A 24,469-nucleotide genomic window follows, 5' to 3' on the forward strand; every position below is an offset into this window, starting at 1 on the left:
AACAAACAATTAGCCCAAACGAGTAATTGAATGGGTTTTGTGGTGTTATTGTAAGCCAAAAAATAAAAATAAAAAAAAAATCAGGAAGCAAATGGAGTATGGGGGAAGAGATTAGAAATTAAGAAGATGAATAGCTTCTGGTCAGTACATAAATAGGGGAAGAAATAATTTTATATATATCTTTTAGTCTTATGTGACTCAGTAAACTCACTTCAAAGGGAAAGAAAAAATAGAAAGAACAAGAAACCACATGATACCTCAAGGGATAGCATTCTGTATTATTATTTGAAAGCCCTACCCTCTCTTTTAGTATGCTTAAATAAGGTAACTCTTGATTAATTACTCTTTCTTACGTGAAATATCACTGGGGACAGATGTTGACTCCATCCTTTGCTATGAAGTAGCGGAGGAGAGATATTCAGTGTCTGGGTAAGACTGAAGACGCCAGTCTCTAAGGAGAAAGGGGTCTGCCTGCCCCTGCTACAAGAGCACAAAATGGAAATACAGGCTGCACAGTAACATTCTCCAAGAAGGAAAAGAGGCCTCACAGGAAGTTTCTTCTGCAGCCCCATTTTCATTCTTGTGGAGTTTGAGTTTATACTGGTATAGTCTCACAAGTCCACAACTTGATGCTCTGTCACGCAGATGCATACATGCACAGTGTATGTATATTTTTAAGCAAAGCAACTAGAAAGGAAGCTTTTGTGACAAGGTCAGCAGCCGCAGCCAAAAAGAAAAACAGGAAATAAGCTAAAAATAAAACATAAATATTAGCTGTTTGTTATTTCATTAGTGCCATTCTTCCATGTGACCCTATTGCATCCATTCTCTTTGTTCTTGGACTAAATTAGAATCTAAAGATGTCTAGCTGAATATGGAAGAGACAGTCCCAGAGGACCTGAAATAAAATACATCTAAGGGCATGTCTACGAGGATTGACGGACTACAATGCCGACATGGCAGAGCTAACATCGAGTTGCCCAGACAGGTCAATGTTCTGTCTAGCACAGACATCTGGCAGGGCTCCAGAGAGCACTAGGCTCTGTTCCAGCCCTGTTCTGTGCCATGCACTTGCAAGCAAGCCTCTTCCACCAAAACTGCTCCAGCTCCTTGCTGCCACAGCCACCTCAGTTTGCCTGTCTGATTGTGTAGAGTAACAAAAACAATAAATCCAGGTAACCTGCAGACTTCACAGAAATGGACCCTAAACTAAGATTTCATTATGCTTTTTTTTTTTTTTTCCCTTGATGATCATGAAGTGGTGTAGGAAGTTCACTACTCTTCCACAAATTCTTTGTTTGTTTTGTTTTGTTTGTTTGTTTTTTTTTGTTTTGTTTTGTTTTGTTTTTCTTAAATGTTAGATGGTGTAATCATCCACTCATTTTGCACTTCAAGCCCAAACATAGCCAGAAAAATCTGCTTAAGTGATGCCAAAAGACCAGATAAAAATAATTTGGGAGTTATATTATACTGAAGGACTGATCCCCTAAGGGACAAAATAGAATATAAACATTATCTTAATAGTTTTTATTCCTCACCACTTTCTCTTAATACTCTCTCTTAAAATAAAAAGGTTACCTGCATTGTAACTCTTTTTCCTTTCAATTGTAGAATGTGAATAAGACAAAAATTCAGCTATTTGAGAACTATGCGTCTGATAGTAAAGCTCAATTCACTCAAATGTTGGTGCAATTTAGCAATTTAGAGCTTATACACTACAACAGAAAGCTCACATTTTAACAAAAAATATCTCTGCATGGTACTGTGTAACAGCTGCTTTATAAGGGAGCAACTGAACTCTAATTACAATAGGATGGGCATTTTGTAGCTGATCAATTAGTTTGCAAGTGTTTTTTTGTTTGTTTAATAAATATTTAATGCAAATTTTATTTTCTTATGCTTCATTGTCTTATGCTTTATGTAATTCCCTTTATTCAAATTGTAAAGGCTAGAGTAGGAAAACCATTCTATCTGTAAAAAAAAAAAAAAAAAAATGCCTATCACAATGAAATTCTGGCCTGACTGGAGGTACTTCAACACAAATACATAAAAATTACACACTTTTTGAAAGGAAAAGAAAAATGCAATTTTCTACTTATTCCCAGAACAAGTAATTGGAAAGCAGTACAGTAGTACAAGCTCCAATACTTCACATCTCAGATTATAAAGATGTGTGGGAAGGCTATTATTCTCTGAGCTGAGCCACATTTTCATCTCTTTCAGGCTAGCTACAAAGACCCTCAGAAAATTAACCCTCTGAGTTAATACTCAGAAAAGGTATATTCACTGGGAGCCATATCACAAGCTTTGTGAGTAGTGGGTTGAAAAATGAATATAGCCATGAGTTTCAGCTCAATTTACTAGGCTGCTACTGAAGAACAAAAACTAAGCGTAGTCTGTGCACTGTGATTCATATAAAGATATGATTTCCACTGGTATGCTCAGGAGAATCACTATAAATTTTATTAAGGAACCAACTACTTGTTCATAATGCATATTATTTAAAATACTCACTTTCAAAGAACAAAAAAAAAAAAAAAAAAAAAAAAAAAAAAAAAACACTTAAATACTCTTTGAAGCTGTCTCTGAGCTGTAAAACAACTGTCTAAAATATTTAAAATATTCTAGAAAAATACTATAATTTTCAGAGTGCAAATACTTTTTCCCCAGTACTTTACGTTTCCACTTAAACAGATAGTAAAAATCACATGGTTAGTTTTTTGTAATTATATATATATATTTATATTTTATATATAACCAAGATATATAAATCACAGAATCACAGAATTTTCTAGGTTGGAAGAGACCTCAAGATCATTGAGTCCAACCTCTGACCTAACACTAACAGTCCCCACTAAACCATATCCCTAAGCTCTACATCTAAACGTCTTTTAAAGACTTCCAGGGATGGTGACTCCACCACTTCCCTGGGCAGCCCATTCCAATGCCTAACAACCCTTTCTGTAAAGAAGCTCTCCCTAACATCCAACCTAAAACTCCCCTGGCTCAACTTAAGCCTATTCCCCCTCGTCCTGTCACCAGGCACGTGGGAGAACAGACCAACCCCCACCTCGCTACAGCCTCCTTTGAGGTATCTGTAAAGAGCAATAAGGTCGCCCCTGAGCCTCCTTTTCTCCAGGCTGAACAAGCCCAACTCCCTCAGCCGCTCCTCGTAGGACTTGTTCTCCAGGCCCCTCACCAGCTTCGTCGCCCTTCTCTGGACTCGCTCAAGCACCTCCATGTCCTTCTTGTAGTGAGGGGCCCAAAACTGAACACAGTACTCAAGGTGCGGCCTCACCAGAGCTGAGTACAGGGGGACGATCACCTCCCTAGCCCTGCTGGCCACACTGCTTCTTACGCAAGCCAGGATGCCGTTGGCCTTCTTCTCCACCTGAGCACACTGCTGGCTCATATTCAGTCGACTATCCACCATCACTCCCAGGTCCTTCTCTGCCTGGCAGCTATCCAACCACTCATCTCCCAGCCTGTAGCTCTGCTTGGGGTTATTGTGCCCCAAGTGCAGGACCCGGCACTTGGCCTTGTTGAACTTCATACAGTTGGCCTCAGCACATCGGTGCAGCCTATCCAGATCCTCCTGCAGAGCCTTCCTACCCTCAAGCAGATCAACACACGCACCTAGCTTGGTGTCATCTGCAAACTTACTGAGGGTGCACTCGATGCCCTCGTCCAGATCATCGATGAAGATATTAAAGAGGACCGGCCCCAGCTCCAAGCCCTGGGGCACGCCACTAGTGACTGGCCTCCAACTGGACTTGACTCCATTTACCACGACTCTTTGGGCCCGGCTATCCAGCCAGTTTCTAACCCAATGAAGCGTGCGCCAGTCCAAGCCAAGAGCAGACAGTTTCTTGAGGAGAATGCTGTGGGAAACGGTGTCAAAAGCCTTGCTGAAGTCAAGGTAGACCACATCCACAGCCTTTCCCTCGTCCACCCAGCACGTCACTTTGTCATAGAAGGAGATCAGGTTCGTCAAGCAGGACCTACCTTTCATAAACCCATGCTGACTGAGCCTGATCGCCTGCTTGCCCTGCAAGTGCTGCGTGATGATTCCAAGAGGATCTGCTCCATGAGCTTCCCTGGAACTGAGGTCAAACTGACAGGCTTATAGTTCCCCGGGTCTGCCCTCCGGCCCTTCTTGTAGATGGGCATCATGTTTGCTAGCCACCAGTCAACTGGGACCTCCCCCGATAGCCAGGACTGTTGATAAATATATATATATATATATAACTAGAACTAAGAACCTGGACAATGTTGTTTGTTTGTTTGTTTTGTTTTTATCAGGGATGCTAATGCACACATGTCCCTTAATGGGACAGTGCTTCATGGGTCACCCATTCACATTATTTAAATAGACATCTGGATGTATCGCATCTTGCCCATCTCACAGTATGTAGCCACCTATCATGCAGGAAATTGCACCAGAAGTGGAGGGTTTGAATCTTATCCACATTTTCCCACATCCCTAGGGAGGAAAATGGTGAATTCTTTCTCCTTTTTCCTCAAGCTCCCTGCACAGAAAAACTACAGAGATGATTGATTTACAAACACACACACACACAAAATACAACTCCCTCCTCCAAATTTCTATTAACAATGAGGCCAAGAAACCAAATAGATTGTTTCATTAAGAGCTTCCACAAATAAGCACTTTCCAGTGAAAAACTGTTCTTTCAAAGAATCCAGAACAGTTCTTATAACGCAGAGTACCATGTAACATGTTATTCAAAACAAGGATTTTTGAAGGCCAATGGCAGTAGACCACTGGCAGTTCTAGTAAGAGAATGCCCTCTATCCAGCACTCACAGACAGGCCACCCCAGAGACTCTCTGCACACATGCAGACAGGGATGTTTTGCTATTGCTTAATGAGATGGATCAGGAATTAAGAAAAACAAACAAACAAGAAGCATCACAGTTACACTATCCTCTTTTACACAAATCATCTGCATTATTAGTGATACAATACAATGATGGAAAGGTCTTACTGTCAAACAGACAGGTACACACAATATGAGTTATTTTTTGTTATTTTGAGTCTAATGAGTATTCAGAAAATAGGGGGAAATTTTATGTAGCATAAATAAGTCTTGGCATAAATCAGGCAATAAATACTTCAGGGGTGCTCATTTCTGCTACTCCACAATCCAGATTAAGAATTTAGAATCACTGTTCCAGGGTACTACCAATTGTGTGGCACATTTCAGTAAATAAAGATGCTTTAATCATCTTATTTTTTTAAAGATTCAACCAAGAAATTTCCTTAGACATAATCACATGCTTCATTACAGTTCAGACTGAATGATCATCCTTGTCATAACCTCCATCCAGACTGGAATGAGAAATGCTGAAATAATAATTATAAATAACATGTAATGAGAAAGGCTCTTCTTACAGCATTTTGAGTTGAAGTGGAGGCAGAAAATACCAAACAACACTACCACCCTTCCTCCCCCCCCCCTCCCCCCCCCCCCCCCCCCCATTATCTTGTATGATATCTAGTCAGATTGTACATAATTTAAGGTTGTAACTGTCTGGATGAATTTCAAATAATATTCCAAACCTTAAAATAATTATCTGCTGAGGTTTCACCATTACATTTAAAAGAAAGCCTTAGTATTATCAGCTATGAACCTACACATATGGTAGAATGCTTCTGAGCTTTTTTCATTTAACATGTCAAATAGATTTGTTACTGCATCTCACCATTCCCTTACTAAGATGTCTGCCAAGAGGAGTGTACTCACAGAAACACTTGAACTTCCTAATCAGATTTGCTGTTGTGCATTTCTAGTACAGAATTCAGCCAACAGAAAATAGTACACCACGAAATGTAAGGAAGGAAATGAATGTGGAAAAAAATCTTGCTGGTTTAATGACAACATCATAAAGTATGGTTTACACTCATGCCACTGATTAATGGACAGATTTACTCACTTGGCTTGAAAATAATAAATACATGATGTCCTTTCAAATAATTGCAGATCTCCATTCTTGGCTTGAAATCAACAGCTGGCCAGAAAATGAAAAGTGACTGAATAAATCTAACAGAAAACCCCCAAATACATAACTATTATTAAAAGTTTGTTAATTTCCAAAATGTATAGCAAGAAAAGATAAATGTAAAGAGTAACTGTAAATTGAAACAGTAGTTTATATACATAATATTAATCTCCAATAGGCAATAGAAGCTACCATATTAAGCAATTCTAGAACAGGGAGGGAAATATAGCCTGACACCAGGTACTACCCTATAAAAGTCAGAGATCTAGTAGCACTGGAATTTTACCAAGGCAGAAGCTACTACTAGGAAGTGGACTTCGCCTTCCACCACTCCTGAGCTATATTTTAATAATTACTTACTTGTAAACACAATCCATTTGGGGGGAATACCAGTTTAGAGGGGGAACGTTCCCTGAAACCAGTGTTATACAATGGCAACAGAAGACAGTCCCATAACTCCTGCGTGTTAGGCAAATTCAAAACACTAGGTGGATGGAAATCCTAATCCTGCAAAAACTTAACCATATGTAGCCAACATCTTAAATGCACTCACTACCCAAGTAGCCATCACCATCACTGACAGTGTGTGAAAAAAGATGTACTTAATATACTGAAGATTCCACACTGGTTCTCAGATGCTGTCAGTCACCTCATGAATTCCTACCTCTGTGGCAGAGGGAGAAACAGAGATAAAGGGAAGGCACTGGGCAGGGCAATGGAAAATGTAGGATTCAAGAGCAGCACGTGGAATTGGCATCATGGGATTCAAACACTGAAACACTTTGCAAACTGGCTTGCAAAGATTTATTTGTGTATTGTACCTTCCAGATAAAGAGTTTGGTTTGATCCTTAGAAATTATTACAACATTGCAGTGTCACTCTGCTCTATGCAGTGATCTGGCTCAAGAACTATGGCTTTAATGCAGTTTGTCAAAACCTTTATTCACTATCCTATTCCATGAGCAACGAGTTATGTCAGAACACTATTTAATCATGAACTCTTCAGGGACAAGGACTAAAATGAAGAAGGAAGAACTACTCCAAATAAATCCTTCTAGAGCTAGCTTTCAGAGGAAATATGTATGTAGCAATGAACAAATACACGCTATTTTAGTGTACTCGATATTTACAGGAGGAACATAAAAAATGTATACTTTTCATGTCCGTTACAACAAAATTCTGCTGGCAATGAGATTTTATGCATGTATACATTTATACATGTATACATACAACTGAACTTCAGGGTCCATGGAAAGCTAAACAATCTTCTACCACATTCTGTTGGAAAAAATGCTTTTTGATTTTTGCAAACATTAAGGGCAGTTATCACTGTGGTGAACATGGGTACTATTGGAATTTGCCAAGTTGAGGCAAATCCCTTCACCAGTTCAACACAACAGATAATAAGCTGCTATATTAATATTAACATGCACAGTGTACACTACATTTCTGGCTTAGAATTGTATGTTACTGTAAGAATAGGATCATTTGTGAGTCACTGATTTTAAACCACTGTTCAGTTTATAAAGTTAAATTACAACTTTGGTGATAGAGCAGCTGATAAAAATGTAGTTACAACTAGCAGCTCATTTCTGTGTTAACTCCCAAGACATACCAAATCTGTTTGCTAATAAGCTCCTCAGTAAACAGATGTCCTCAGATTTGCAGCAGCAGCCAGGCTAACTCAATTCAGAATTAACTTAACAAGTAACATTCAAACAGGATTAAAGACTGGGTCTGGTACTATTTTAGGAAGTCTGATACCTGTTCTGTGCCCTGATGCAACACCAGCAGATACTGTGGTAACACTGACATTTGATGGAAAACAGAGGGAACAGCAAGAGGGAAAGGAAGGGTTATTTGTTATTCATTTTATGTTGTGAGCAGAGTTAAAGTATGTAGTCTGTATCTGGAGGGACATGAGCCATTATGGGAACTACAGTAAGTTGTTTAAAGACAGATTTTTAGCACTGCTGAAATCCCTATAGTCACTAAAAGCCCCTGAAATTGTGTGTTATTCTGCAGTAAACAGATGACTTGATACACATTAATTCCCTATGAAGTATATGCAAGTCCTGTTTTTTCCCTCTTCTCTTGGTGCTACTAAAGTGTCTGTACCTGAACTGCAGCTACAATCATTCCAAAATTATTTGGGAATTCAGGTCATATTACCAAAAAGCAAGGGTGGTTTAACTTTGCAGAGGTAACAAGTTTTCTATGCTCTGTTGTACTCCTCCCACTCCAGCACTCTGATCTGTACTTTTCAGGAATCAGCTTCTGAGCCACTGCACCGTGCAGCACTATGCCGGAGCACCACAAGGAACTGTGGTAGCTTGCCCTGCAGACACTCAAGAAAGGGAGGTGCTGCCAATACAGTCTGCATGGGCTCTTCAGTTATACATCTCCGTTCCTTCTTTGTCCCTCTGTAAAATGAAGCTAAAGTAGTATTGTCTAACCTCACAAAAATACTGTGCACAAGAGACAATGCAGTCTCTAATGACTACCTTAATAGGGACCGTATGAGCCATATGCAAATGGATGCACTCAGTTTAGAAGTCCAAAAACTTCCCAAGTACATAACAACAATCCCTGTACTAGATTGCCATGTAAGTGTTAAAATTAAGATACAGTAGCTGTATATGTTTCTCATTCTCAATTCTGTTTGTGGTGCTGCTTCAACTGTAGGTAATAGGTTAAGCAAAGAAAAGAAAGCCATCCCTTTATATTTTCTGCTATAAAACAGCCAAAAAAAATATGGCATAGTTTCAGCATCATTTAACAATTTCTTCATTCAAAAAGCCACACAAGTAAGCATCCCTGTAGTGATAGTAAGAGACCAGATAGTACTGAAAAAATGAGTAAGCAAATAAGACCATTTTGGATGGCTGTATAGTTTTGGTTTCAAAGTCAGAGAGCAGTTATGAAATGCTAACTAAAATAAATCAACTGGTTTCTAAATATGGGATTGTAACACAAAATAAAAATAATAATAATAAAAAAAAATGTAAGACTGCTATCTCAGACACCGACTTTTGCACTGAAACATCCAAACATTTACATGGTTTCTATTTTTTATTAATGGTTATATGAAAAAAAAAATAGTATGACTAATAATTTCTGTTTCATCTAATACCTTTCACTCATTTATTTACAGAGGAAGCAAATGTTCCCTTTGTCTTATAGATGACAAATCTCAACTATAATACAGATCCATAATTTGCCAGCAACAAAGTAATTCATGGCAGAAATGGAGATCCTGTTACTGGTTATTTCCTCACAGGAAATCACACTCTGACACAGACGAGGGAGAAGCAATGACTTCCCATGAGGTGCAAGAACACAAGCCCGTGACAGACTGTGCATTTGAGGGGCTAAATACCAAATACCCTATCCTATAATACCCTCGGCTAGAATCACAGAATTTCTAGGTTGGAAGAGACCTCAAGATCATCGAGTCCAACCTCTGACCTAACGCTAGCAGTCCCCACTAAACCATATCCCTAAGCTCTACATCTAAACGTCTTTTAAAGACTTCCAGGGATGGTGACTCCACCACTTCCCTGGGCAGCCTGTTCCAATGCCTCACAACCCTTTCAGTAAAGAAGTTCTTCCTAACATCTAACCTAAAACTCCCCTGGCTCAACTTAAGCCCATTCCCCCTCGTCCTGTCACCAGGCACGTGGGAGAACAGACCATCCCCCACCTTGCTACAGCCTCCCTTGAGGTACCTGTAGAGAGCGATAAGGTCACCCCTGAGCCTCCTCTTCTCCAGGCTGAACAAGCCCAGCTCCCTCAGCCGCTCCTCGTAGGACTTGTTCTCCAGGCCCTATGCAGAAGTTTTGCTTTTGGAAAGACATATTGTACTGCTAGTTTTACAGTAAGCAAAATGATTAATGGGTACAGTTTAAAAGACAGAAACCTGCATGAACAGCAGCAGAGTTTGTAGTTTTGCCTGGGGCTCTGGGTAGAATCTCTGTTGAATAACTAACTGCTTGAAAAACTAAGCCTCAACACTAAACCAAATGCATACAAAAACACAGATACCTCCTCTAATATTATTATCAATAATATTAAAAAAAAAAAAAATGGGGGGGGGAGGAGGGGGAGGGAAGAGGTCTCCTGTTAATTAAAATTTACAACGATGAATTAGCCCTAATACTTTGAGAATTAATCCCACATCAATCATATTAATCCTGCTACTGACAATCTAACTTTTTCAAATGAAGATGAAAATCTAGATGAGCTATGTGGGAGTGGTCACTGCAAAACCATAGCCATGTTCTGCTAAACTTAGGTCTAAAGAAATGTAGCATTCCCCTAGGAACAGAGCTCCTTCTCCAGCCAAATCACTGAACACACTAAAGAATCCTAACCCTCAAATTCAATAGCAGAAAGAAATAAACAAAATTACAGTCAAATCACAGACCTAGAGTGGAATTCCTCAGCCATAATGTTTTATTGCAATTTAAATCATCAGTTCCAGACCCATACCCAGATAAAGGAGGTGGCATTCTAGTGGGAATGGCAGTAAAAAACAATCCATGTATATGGCCTACATAATGTCCAAAAACTCCTACCTTTAATATCATTAATAAAGTGGCCAGGGACTAAACAGTATTAATCTGGCTAAGCAGCAAGATAATAGTTTCTCAATAATTATTTGCTGGAAAGAACTTTGGTAACTGTACCACAGAAACTTTCCCAGTATTTATAATTATACAACATGAGTCCATAACCACTATTCCTATACGAAATGACTCATAAATAAAAAGATGCTTTTTCAGTACGTAGATCTGTTTATACTTGAGCCACTAAACTAACAGTGCAACACAATTACAATACTGTAACTTTCTATTAGCCAGCCTGAATATTAGATGTGGTTTAGCTTTACCTACATGTGCCTCAGAACAAGTTCATGTACCTCTTTTTTGCAGACAGATTTGCTCAACTGTATTTGTCTATGGAGTTGACTGGTATTATTACTAATATATGTGGTTTAAACGAAGTCAGTTGAGCGGACATTACATCCCATCTGGCGATGAAGCTTCTAGGTGGACACATCCACTGCAAGACTCCTTTTTCTTCTCTAAGAAAGCATAGTTTCCTAGTTTACTCCAAAAGCAATGAGTCATATGGATGAGATGAAAACCTGTTTGATCTCATTTGAATAAATAGATCATTTGCAGAAGAGTAGCCAATAGGGGACATCCATTCTTATTAGTAAATGTATTTTTATGTTTCTGCAAAGTGAGTCGTGTTTTTGGCACTACTTGAAAATTAAAAATAACAAGATTCACATCATCTAGACAAATGGTATTTGCCCTTGTTGATCAAGTCCCATCCCATTTATATTCAAAATAGTATCACAGAATCTAAGGAATAAGGAATGTCATGGCAACGTTTGTACAAGATTACTGAGCTTCATTGTTCCAAGACTGCTACTGCTTCCCCAGTCTTTCAAGAAAAACAAAGCTGAATGTAAATGAAAGCTAACAACAGAAGGAAGGGTGCTTGATATCTTCAAGTAAGAAGGGTCAGAGACAACAAAACTGAAAGGACACTGAACAATGTTCATGAAAGCTATATTTGAGTTCATACTGTTACAAAATATATGTCTTCCTTCCCAGAGTATTCTGACTGAGCAAAACCCTTCCTGTATGTGGAAAACCTTGGTTGCATAAAGTTTACAAGTCAGATGGTGACACTGCATCTTTAAAAACCCCTACCACAACCACAGATAAACTCTTATAATTATCACTTATTTCCTGGTTTCCCGGTCATCATTATCTTTATCTCATAGCTCCCTTATGCAGCTGCCAAGATTTAAAAAAAAAAAAAAAAAAAAAAGCCAAAACAGGTAGCTGTGGACTTTCCTTGCATAAACTGGTATTCACTTGTTAACAGTCAGTAAAGAACAAAACTCCTGCTTCATACAAAATCATATTGGAAAGGAGAAATTGTACAAAAGCACTAGGTAGCTGAATGGCTCAGATAAATTAATTGTATTAAACATCCTAAGTGAGGACAGTTATCTTGATATGAGAGTATTATACTGAACAATTCAATGCTGTTCAGCACTGATTCTTCTTTAAGAAAAGAAGAAAAAACTTTCCCCCAAAATCTGTGTAATTCATATTAGAGTATTACTTTGAAGCTTAATCTCTCTGACTCTGAACACATTTAAATCCTACATTTTGTAAAAGCACTGAGCACTTCCAAACCTCTGTGACATAGCATGGTTTTGAGGAAAAGAAGTATTACTTAAGGACAGTTCTCTCTAAAAACTTCTGTTTTTAGAAAAAAAAAAAAAAAAAAAAAAAACTTCTGTTTTTTGCTGTCTCTACAATGGGAAATTTTTACCCATGGAAAATATCTCCAGTGCATACAAACAATACATTTACAGTTTAGCAGTAAGAACATTACTTTGAATTCTTACTCAATTCAAGGTATCAAATGCTACAGTTTTGATAGACACATCCCTAATGAATGGGGATTGCAATGAGTACATAGAACAAGTTACAGGGAACTGAACTGCTGCAGACACCTCTTCTGTCACTAACGGTCTCCAACCACAGAATTCAGAGAGACAAAACTGGGTTACCTGCTGCTGGACAAACCCAGCAGAAAAGTTCTTCTGCCAAGGAACAATACCTCCTTCAGAAAGATGAATAGCCTGATACTAGAAAACAGCTTTTTTGCTCAGATGATCTGCTAACACATGCACACCCACAATGTTGACATGCTAACCAGATAAAAGGAAACATCAGAATCTTTATAGACCCACACAGAGTTTACTTCCAAAGATATATTTTTTTTATATGACTCTTTGTCTTCTCTTTTTAGTTTGCTTTTCAAGACCCATGAAATGCTGAGTGGCTACTTCAGTATGACTAGTCCCTTACACTGGTCTCTAACTTATGCCTTTTGGACAGATACCAAAAATATCTGTCAAGACTTGATGCCTGTGTTTTCAGTGCTCATCAAATATCTTGTTCACTATTTCTTAGTGTCTCACCCTCTTATTGTCTGGTGCAAACTTTGCAACACTTTTCATGTAAAAACATGATATCTTCAATATAATTTTTCCCCTCGAAGTAGTATCTGAATTCAGAGCATTTTCTTTAGATATTTTTTTTTAACTTTCCAAAAACATATATCCACAAGACACACCCATATGTAAAGTACAAAAACCAGAAAAGGGAGGAAAGAAAAGAAAGAAGTGAGGTATAGTTCTGAAATTAACAGGATTAATGTGTGACAATTCCAACTAGCACAATTAAAATATCCTTTATGTAAGAATACAATTGGCCAGATAACATGCTAGGGAACACCCTGGTCATATAACCTGGTCATATAAACTTGGAATCAAACAATTCAAGCTTGTGCTTCTGTAAATTAAATGAAAACTTTAAAACCAAGTTTCAAAGATCAAGTTTCAAAACTATTGTCACCTTGGTTAACTATTGAAATCCTTTCACCTTCTTGGGTTTCTCATGAAAGGAGATGACGTGTTTCTGGCACAGGTATTCAAATACATCTTTGAATTATACAATCACAGAATGGTTTGGGTTGGAAAGGAGTTTAAAGACCATTTAATTCCAACCTTCCTGACATGGGCATAGACACTTCCCACTAGACCAGGTTGCTCAAAGCCCCATCCAACCTGGCCCTGAACACTTCCAGGGATGGGGCATCCACAGCTTCTCTGGGCAAGCTGTTCCAGTGCCTCACCACCCTCATAGTAAAGAATTTCAATCATGTTTTTGTGTCACTATACTCATCAGTATTTAAAATTTTACATCTAAAATTTTAATCTTTGTATTAGAACCTTGTATTAGAACCTGTCAAGGGAACAAGGAAGTACACCAGAATTCAGACCCAGGTAATCAGACCATCTAATAGATACTTCTCAGTGCCAAAAATCACAGATGCACATTCTCTGCTGCCTCATCTGCTTTTTCTCTGTTACAAACAGCTATTTCTCGATACAACTCAGATTATTTCATATGTCAAGGTAAAGGCAAAAGCAGATAAAGACCAATAATTTCTTCTTTCCTACCAGCTTTTCCTCCCCCTTCAGTCTCACTAAGAATATCATTATTGTTTTCTAGTGTGTATCCTTCAAAAGCCCAAGCATGAAGGCAATGAGAACCCTGAGAAGCAGTGGGCTCATCTTTTCTGCTGATCCCACATTGAAACTTGCTTAAAAGTAAATATTATACAATTTTACTCATCAGAAGGAAAGAAAGAAAGAGAAAATAAAATGAAGGAGAAAAAGATCTTGCTAACTTCACAACGGCCATGATCCAAGCTACTAACACCACTTGAAGACACATTCACACTATTTTTTGTCAGGTTAGATTTCAAAACTTCCACACACTTATGAAGTGGGATGCCCTTATAGTCAGTGGAGACAGTGGAATAACTGTAGGGCATGATGTACATGATCTCTTTTAAGATGTCTTCCTTATGCTTTTATTAGCTAGGAAGTAAGTCTAGGACAACTAGTACACTGGATAGATGAATCCCACACCTGAATCAAGAGAGTCATCAAAAAGCAATTCAAGAATTATGCTCAAATATGCCACCATCAATGACAGAGAACCATCCAAACAATATGCTTTCCTTGTATCTACCCAAGATTACCTCCTTTCCTGAGATATTACAATCAGTCACCATTTGTTTGCACAATTATCCCTCCAATCAACCTGAGTGCAAATGCACTAAATGCATGCAAGTACGCAGGTAAGTCCCTAGCATCAGACATTTGCTGATGCAACTCTGCTTTCTCCCAAACACATCAGTCACTTTGATAATTCACTTCATAAATCTGCTGAAAATAACAGCTTATTTTACACCACTCTTCTCAAAATGTTCCAACTCCAGCAATCATACTATAATGAATATTCTACCAATGTTTACAAAATGAACATTCGATCAGGTTCAATACAGTCCTCCAACATTTGTGGAGAAGCCAAAGTCATGAGGAAAGAGCCAGTTCCCTGCCCGGTAGTATTGCTCTGAGCTAGTAGTTCTCAGCACACTCCTCATATCATTGCAACAGCTCTAGGCTTTTCTTCCCATGTACATAAATGAAACTGACTTAGAAGTAGAAAAATGTGGCTCTAATCCAGATCAGCACTACACAGCTGGCCCTCCAGACAGATATTCAAAAAAGCACCTGTGATTTTAGTCATTTTTCTGACCAAAAGAAAAGAAAATTACAGGGAAAAAAGGAACAAAAGGCATGGGAGCCCTCCATATTCATTTCAGCTTTCATTTACAAACAACTGCTTCAGATTCCATTGCTGAAGTGTCATCTGCTGAGTAGAAGCTGTTATTAGATTTCACATAGTCCAAAGTAGCACACGCCTTTTATAACTCCAGAGTATGATATCTTAAAGTGGAATCAGGGGAGAGAAACATTTGATTATATCCAGCTGTAAAACAAAAATCACAGCTCAACCAGGCCTAAGACTCTAGGAAATACCCATTGCTGCATGTGTGTATGGTGAAAAATAAACTAAATACAAGAATAATCTGCTTCTGAGCAGAACTTTCCATCACAATTTCTATACCCCTCCTTACTTGATTTTTTGAGCACTATAAGAATATAGATTTTTTCAGATTTTTAAGAAAAACGTATGGGTTTTATACATACAGATAAAATTCCTTTAATTACAAAGTGCATTTGTTTTAGGAGGAGAGTGGCAGTTTTTTTCTGCTCAAATCGTACCTTAAATAATAGAGTTAAAAGTCAAGCAACTAAGATCTTAAAATTACAGACCTTGAACTTCAGATCTACTATTCTTAGTAGAGTACCGTTACTGCTACTATGTAACAAATTAATGAAAAAGTGGTTTCACTTTCAGGTTTGAATAACAAACATTTTATTTAAATCGTTATCTGCCCTTGGACAGTTCACAAACAAGACCAAAACTGATGAAAAATTAACCACAGAATTAGAGGAACAGTAACACCATTAGAAAGGAATGAAAATGATAGCATAAAGATTAAGCTGTGTATAGAAAAGTCCTGCTTAACAATTATTCAAGTACATGATTATATTTTCCCATGAGTTTTGAAGGTGTAGCCTGTACACCATTGAAGGTGGATTTATTTCTTTCAGTTTTCCTCACCCTTCCCCATTCTGATTTATTCCAAATCCAAGAAAAAGTTTCTTATATCTTTCTCTCTTATCCATGTTACCAAAATGTTTGTTTTAACATTTCTTCTTCTTAAAACATGTCTATGTTATGAAATGATAATCACTTTAATATGAAATGGGCAACCTCAGCAGTCAGTGAAATGTGTGAAGGAGATCTGTATACCCCAGAGAAATGTAAAACATTGTTTTCTTGAAAGCTGAAAAGAATGGTGCTTTTAATTGTTCACCTACCCACCATGCCTTGGAAACTTTTGTTCTTTCCATACCTTATATATTCAGCTATTACCATATAAGAAAATCCTCAGTTTTACAAAGCTGCTGTATCTCTTGGGTATCATTTTTCCTAGTGACTATAGTCATTTTATACATTGCCATCAAGATAATCAATGGAGATAGTAACACATCTATTTGCCCTTTGCAAATTATTCAATAGGCTGGAAAAGGTGAGTGATCTCTTTAAGAGTGCAGAACACAGCATTTCTTGTCTTGGAACTACTTTCCAACATTGAATTACATACCATTAGCAAGGATGAACAGAAAAGGCAGAACCTTGTCAATTAACCATGTACAATACTTTTTTTTATTATTATTATTTTTTTAAGTATCATTAGATAATAAAATTCCGTAATTGAAACAAGACCCTGAATACAGAATAAATGGATACTGTTAATTCATACCTCATTGTGCTGTCAACAGATTACCACACGACTAATACCACATCTAGCTTGAAGCAAGAAAATCCAGATTTTGCCTCTGACGAGTTAATCTTATTGCTATTATTCATGGTGGATCCATTTGAAAAACAAGCATGTAGAAACTGTCTTGCAAAACAAAACAGAAGAACCATAAATGTTTGTAATCAAGTATTCATTTTCATAACATATTTATCTTCTTTTGCATATTTGTTGCCTCTAAAAACATACTGTGAATTAATTTGTATTGAATAACTGATACCAGTCTATCGGTTATGCCACATTATTTTACCACCAAATAACTTTAGACAAAATTTTTACAAATTGCTTATATTGAAATGTTATCTTTAATAATAAGATCCATGGGGATTGTTTTCTGTTACTGATTACTGTCTACAATTGACACGGAAAAGGTTGAGGTATTCAACATTTTTGCTATCTACCTGGATATGTGTAAGGCTTTTGATACTGTTCCTCACAACATCCTTGTCTACAAAATGGAGTGACATGGATTTGATTGATGGACCGCTCAGTGGATAAGAAATTGGCTGGATGTTCACTTTCAAAACTCTGAGGACGACATCTTGATTTGCCTCAAGGGTCTCTACTGGGACCCGTATTATTCAATATCTTTGTAGATGACATGGACAGTGGAAATGAGTGCACCCACATAAATTTGCAGATGAAACTAAGCTGAGTGGTGCTGTCAACATGATAGAGTGAAGGGATGTCATCCAGAAGGATTTTGACAGCCTGAAGAAGCTGTCCCATATGAACCAAATGAAGTTCAACAAGGCCAAGTGCAAAGTCCTGAACCTGGGTCAGGTCAATTCCAAACATGAATATAGGCTGGGCAACAAGTGGATTGAGAGCAACCCTGTGGAGAAGAACTCAGGGCTATCAGTGGACAAAAAACTGAACACGAACTTGCAGCCCAGAATGCCAGTCTTATCCTGGGATGCACAGAAAAAAAATAAATTATATATATATATATATATAATATGTATAATATATATATGTATATTATACGTATATAATATACATATATATATATATGTATCTATCAGATCAAGGAAGGTTATTCTCCCCTTCTGCTCTGCCCTTTTGAGACCCCATTGGGAGTACTGAATTCAGTTCCGGGGCCTGCAGCATAAGAAAGACATGGACCTGTTTGAATGGGTCTAGAGGAGAGCCATAAAGATTATTAAAGAGCTGGAGCACCTCTCCTACAAAGACAGGCTGAGGGAGTTGGAGTTGTTTAGCCTAAAGAAGAGAAGTCTCTGGGGAGACCTTATTGCAGCCTTCGAGTGTTTAAAGGGGACTTATAAAAAAGATGCAGAGCAACTTTTTAGCAGGGACTACAGTAATAGGACAAGAGGTAACAGTTTTAAACTAAAAGAGGGTAGATATGGATTAGATATTATTATATATTAGATATCATTATTAGATATATAGAAGGTATTTTGAGCAAGTTTGCTGATGACACCAAACTTGGAGGAGTTGTGGACTCGAATGAGGGTGGAAAGGCCTTGCAGAGGGATCTGGATAGGTTGGAGAGCTGGGCGATCACTAACCGCATGAAGTTCAATAAGAGCAAGTGCCGGGTCCTGCACCTGGGACGGGGAAACCCTGGCTGCACGTACAGACTGGGCGATGAGACGCTGGAGAGCAGCCTAGAAGAGAGGGATCTGGGGGTCGTGGTAGACAGCAAGTTGAATATGAGCCAGCAGTGTGCCCTGGCAGCCAGGAGGGCCAATCGTGTCCTGGGGTGCATCAAGCACGGCATCACTAGTAGGTCAAGGGAGGTGATTGTCCCACTCTACTCTGCGCTGGTGCGGCCTCACCTCGAGTACTGTGTGCAGTTCTGGGCACCACAGTATAAAAAGGACATGAAACTGTTGCAGAGTGTCCAGAGGAGGGCTACAAAGATGGTGAAAGGCCTGGAGGGGAAGACGTACGAAGAACGGCTGAGGTCACTGGGCCTGTTCAGCCTGGAGAAGAGGAGGCTGAGGGGAGACCTCATCACAGTCTACAACTTCCTCGTAAGGGGGTGTCGAGAGGCAGGAGACCTTTTCTCCATTAACACCAGTGACAGGACCCGCGGGAACGGGGTTAAGCGGAGGCAGGGGAAATTTAGGCTTGACATCAGGAGGGGGTTCTTCACAGAGAGGGTGGTTGCACACTGGAACAGGCTCCCCAGGGAAGTGGTCACTGCACCGAGCCTGTCTGAATTTAAGAAGAGATTGGACTGTGCACTTAGTCACATGGTCTGAACTTTTGGGTAGACCTGTGCAGTGTCAAGAGTTGGACTTGATGATCCTTAAGGGTCCCTTCCAACTCAGGATATTCTATGATTCTATGATTCTATATTAGGAGCAAAATCTTTACTCAGAGGGTGGTGAAACTGGCATGGGTTGCCCAGAGAGGTTGTGGATGCCCCATCCCTGGAAGTGTGTAAGGCCAGGCTGGATGGGGCTTAGAGCAACCTGGTCTAGTGAGAGGTGTCCCTGCATATGGTAGGGGGTTTGAATTAGATGATTTTTAAAGTCCCTTCCAATCCAAACTATTCTATGATTCTATGATCTTGTCACAATAAAATTCAAATACAGCTTGAACGATGTTGAAAGGACATACCAGCTGACAATCGTAAGATTTACATGTAAGTGGGGATTGGTTTCCAACATCACTTCTAAATAGCTAATTTCTTGCAAGTGACTTTAATCATTAGGATCATTATATTCTTATACATTAAAATGTTTTAAAAATGATTTGGTAAAGTAAGCATTGTTCTGACAGAGTTTTTAACAGTGGTGAAGTTAAGACCATCAGTTACAATATTTTAGCAAGGCTACCGTGACTCAAATTGATCTGTGCCACAGTGGATGCATCTGACTAATGGCTGGTAACTTGCATGCACAAGGTGGGACAAGTATAGAATCACAGAATTATATCATCAGATCAATTTAAGTCACAGCAGCCTTGCTAACTATAAGAAGAAATTACCAATATTTATACTGGTGACCTTTCGGTAAATGACAAGTGCCAGATTTCACTCTCTTTTTTAAAACACTGAGTCATGGCAAATAAACGTAACCAATGTCAAAACATTGAAAAAAACACTTGAAAAACTGAAACTGAAAACTTGACATCTGATATCAAAAATTGATGAGTTTGCAACTATTGGTAATTAATTTTTATTTTATTTTTTTTCTGTACATAGTAGCAGGCTCAGAATATCCCTCTCTTTTCTTAATAGGTTGTTAAACTTTTCACAAAGATTTGCAGAAGTCTCTGTAAAACGATGAACAGGAAGGTCTCAGCTCTTAACAGCCTTGATAGAGATGGAAAATAAGCAGCAAAAGCACACTACTTTGGTATGATAGTCATCATAATTATCTCAGTTGCAGACCTCCATTGATTTAACAAGAAAGAAATATTTTTTTTCCTAGATGGAAAAAAAAATATTTTTTTTTCTGTTTTATACAAAAATAAAAATTTTCTCTTTTACCTATTCCTCAGTATTGGTATCCTTGAACTGAAGCTTTTGTAGACTGCAATTGTAACATATATTGTGGTATATAACAAATAAAATTATTTGGGTTCATCAAATCTGAACTCTTGGAAGTTTGTGCAGCCTCCTAAACAACTGGTCAATTTGTCCTTATACCGTTTCATTCAACCCATTCACCTGTTTCAAAGAAGCTCTTCAAAGAGAGGTTTTCTTTCTAAAAAGTAAGATTTTCAGTGTCCAGAACTGGAAAACCCAAGTAATCACATCATATGAAAATAACACTTTGCTAGTATGTAATATAGTCTCAAATTGCACCAGAGGTTTAAATTAGGAGAAACTTCTTCATGGAGGGGGTGGGCAAGCGTTGGAATGGGTTGCCCAGGAAGTCGGTGGAGTCCCCATATCTGGAGGTATTTAAAAGATGTGTGAATGTTAGTGATGGGGATCGGTTGAAGGTTTAATCTGATGATCATGAAGGCCTTTTCCAACCAGATTCTATGATTTTATTGATATTTCTACAGTATGCTGCAGACCAGCCATGGCTTTGGATTTAAAAGCAAAACCATCTGCAAGGTTTTCACAGCATTCATAAATGCCAGTTTCTTTAATAAATTCTTAAAAGTCAGAAGTCATGCTTAGAATAGTTTATTAAAAAGTTGATGTTTTTGAATGCTCTTCATCACCTTGTAAGGTGACCACAGCAGACTGATATAGGAGCACATTGCCATAACTTTACACTAAAGAGAGAAAAAAACTGTCATCTGGAATTATCAAACCTAGATTCATTTTCACAACCATGACTTGCATGAACAGTCTTTCCCTCTCCTATGTAGTGAAGGAATAAATATATAACTGTGTTAAGAAACCATATTTCAGCCACTGCATCTGTCAGGAGGAAAGCAGTTATGCAGTAATAAACATTCTTGCTTAATAAGGAATCCTGGTCTCTGAATTCAAACAAACCACTTTATTCACATTCATCAGGATATACTCTTATCTAAACAATACAAACAAAGCAAATATCTTTTATATGGAAGTAATGGAGATTCACCTGAAATGCAGTTCCACTTAAAGATGCTCTAATATAACCTCATTCAGGGAAAAGCTGTGCCTTTGCATTACCTTCACATTTAGAGCTGATCAAACTGAGCTGAGCAGGTGAACACACACATTTTCAGCACAGATGTGCATCTGGTAGTGTACTGAGATTTTATAAACTGTAGGGTTTATTTCCCATTTTTAAATAATAGATTACTATTTTTGCAATGAAAAATTGTCAGCTACCAGCAAGATAGCAACACAACTGCTCAGATGTGATAGCCCTCTCCGTTATTTTACTTGTTAGCACCTAACTAATTTGTATGTGGCCTTTAGTGCCCAGGCGGCCAAGAAGGCCAATGGCATCCTGGCTTGTGCCAGGAATAGTGTAGCTAGCAGGACCACGGAGGTGATCATCCCCCAGTACTCTGCTCTGGTGAGGCCACACCTCAAATGCTATGTTCAGTTTTGGGCCCCTCACTACAAGAAGGACATCAAAGCCCTGGAGCATGTCCAGAGAAGGGCTACGAAACTGGTGAAGGGCCTGAAACACAAGTCTTGTGAGGAGCAGCTGAGGGAACTGGGGTTGTTTAGTCTGGAGAAGAGGAGGCTCAGGGAAGACCTTATTGCTCTCTACAACTACCTGAAAGGAAGTTAGGGAAGTTGTGGGGAGCTGGGGGTAACTAGTGATAGGACTAGAGGGAATAGCCTCAAGTTGTGCCAGGAGAGGTTCAGGTTAGAAATTAGGAAACGGTTCTCAGAAAGAGTAGTCAGGCAGTGGCCAGGGAAGTGGTGGAGTCACCATCCCTGGGGGTGTTTAAGAAAAGGTTGGATGTGGTACTTAGGGACATGGTTTAGTGGGTGACATTTGTAGTAGGGGGATGGTTGGACCAGAGGATCTTGGAGGTCTTTTCCAACCTTAATGTTCCTGAACCTATAGTTCATAAACTGCTTTCTTTGTTTTTGGTGAGAAAGACATGAGTCCCAGAAGGAACATAAAAGGTTACTGGTGGCAATTACTACCAGCCTGGTTTTGCCTCTGCTGCCATGACCTAGGAGGTTTTAGGAGGATTTTTTCATATAAAAATATTTTAAGCTTTGATAGCTAAAGAGACAAAAAAGAAATACACAGAAAGAACAGATGAAATATCATTATTATCTGCATTTCACTGAGAGCGCACAAAAAAAAAAAAAAAAAAAAAAAAAAAAAAAAAAAACACAGCAGCTATGTCTATAGAGGAAGCCTGAAGGAAGACCCTGTTAAAAAAGAAAATAGTACTGTATCATAACACTCCGTTCTATACCAGAGCACCAAACATTTAAAGGTGAATAAACTACATATAATAAGAGGTCACATAAACTGCAGGCTTCTTTAACCTTCATTAACAGAGACACTAAGCTGATGAAGAGTATTTTCTTCTATGAAATCTGGGATGACAAAACTGGGAAGTGCTACAGCAGGCTAAATAAGGAATTTTGGTTCTCTTCCCTATAAATCTTCAGAGAAATAAGAGAATTCTTTTCAGACATATAGAATATTACTCAAAAACATTGCAGAAGATGATCCAGGGACCCGGCAACAATAAGTGAACTCTTGCTGGGCAAGCACATCTGTGATTTGCAACATTTTAGCATGAATTTGTCTAAAATAAACCATAACCACTGTATTAATGAGTCTACTGAGATATAAATCCTGACACAAAAACACACACATAGCCCTAAGCATCACAACTGAGGAAGAATGATACTCCTTTCAAATCAGTACTATTCTGGTTCTAAAATCACACACATGCTGGATGTTCAAAGGTTCAGCTCCAGCAAGCCTCACTTCCACCTCAGGGCCCCACAGCCAGTGTTTCCTAATAACTGGCTCTTCTCATTCAGGGGTTCCCTGCTAGTGTTAGATGTAGGTATGTAGGTGACCAGGTCTATACTGGAGCAAGAGCCATCACTCACACCAGAGACATGCACTCAGTGTTTCAACAAGTTGGTCTTTACTTACAGTATACTCCTGCTTTACCAATCATTTTTGTTCTTTTCCATCTTTTATGTGAGAAATACAAATGCAGAAATCCAGAATTTATGTTTCTCTGATGATGTTGAAAAGAATGAGCCTAAGGTATCCAATTTCTAAGTATGAGATACGTTATTGTGAAACATAATTAGCTCACTTGAATCAGTCCCTCGCCTTAGCTGCAAAACAAATCCACTGATTTTCTAAGATTTTCACATCATATTCCCCTTTTAGAGATTTTTTGACATGAGCAGCTGGATGTGATCACCAGTCAGCATCTGGATGAGACTTCTTGCAGCAGTCAGTAGGAAAGATGAAGAAAACTTTCACAACTGAACAAGAAAATGTCTCAGTTTGGAGGGCATTTGCCCCACTTCAATCAAGAGAAGTTATTAGCTCAAAGATTTTGGAACTGGGGGCATAAAATATCATCTTGTTTCCTTCTACAGTTTGTTTTCCCATTTATATTAATGCCAACTGGCTTTCTTTTAATATTTGACTATGTTTCTTTGCAAACTAGTCACTTCTATAATTAGCTTAGTTAGGTCAAACTTGAATAGGCAAAATTTATATTACCTTTAAAATTGAGCAACAGCTTTAGGATTATTTTTTCAGAAGATTAGACCAAATTTGGCTCTAGTCATATACATATTTTTTCCTTACTTCCTTTTTCAAATCTTAAACATCTGTACAGAACATGGGTGGATCTTCTTAGAAAATTTCAGTGGGAATGAAGCCTATTGCTTCTGTTTATGCAATTCATTTTTGATGTAAAGGGTTCTCAGAAAACTACACTGAGGCTGTATTGAAAAGAAAACAATTGATCAGGGTGGGGATGGACCTCAGACCATGCTCATGCCAAAGCATAGAAAAGCATAGTCAGATACATGTTTACTTGCAATCTGTCAGCTTTGGACGTGTAGCTAAAGACAAATTTTTCCCTCTCCTCTCATGCTAAGGACTCAAATTTAAGACTTTAGAAAAATCAGAATTTTAACATCTTCCAGGTGTCATAAAGCTGTGCCA

General features: G+C 38.4%; 1 protein-coding gene across 2 annotated transcripts in view; it reads right to left on the bottom strand.

The window, feature by feature from the left end:
• Positions 1-24,469, bottom strand: part of RAMP3 (receptor activity modifying protein 3) — a 52,119-nt gene that overhangs the window by 2,398 nt on the left and 25,252 nt on the right. The gene's annotated exons all lie outside the window — the stretch shown is intronic.

This window comes from Aythya ferina (genome assembly GCF_964211825.1).
Source record: "Aythya ferina genome assembly, chromosome: 2".
Lineage (NCBI taxonomy): Eukaryota > Metazoa > Chordata > Aves > Anseriformes > Anatidae > Aythya > Aythya ferina.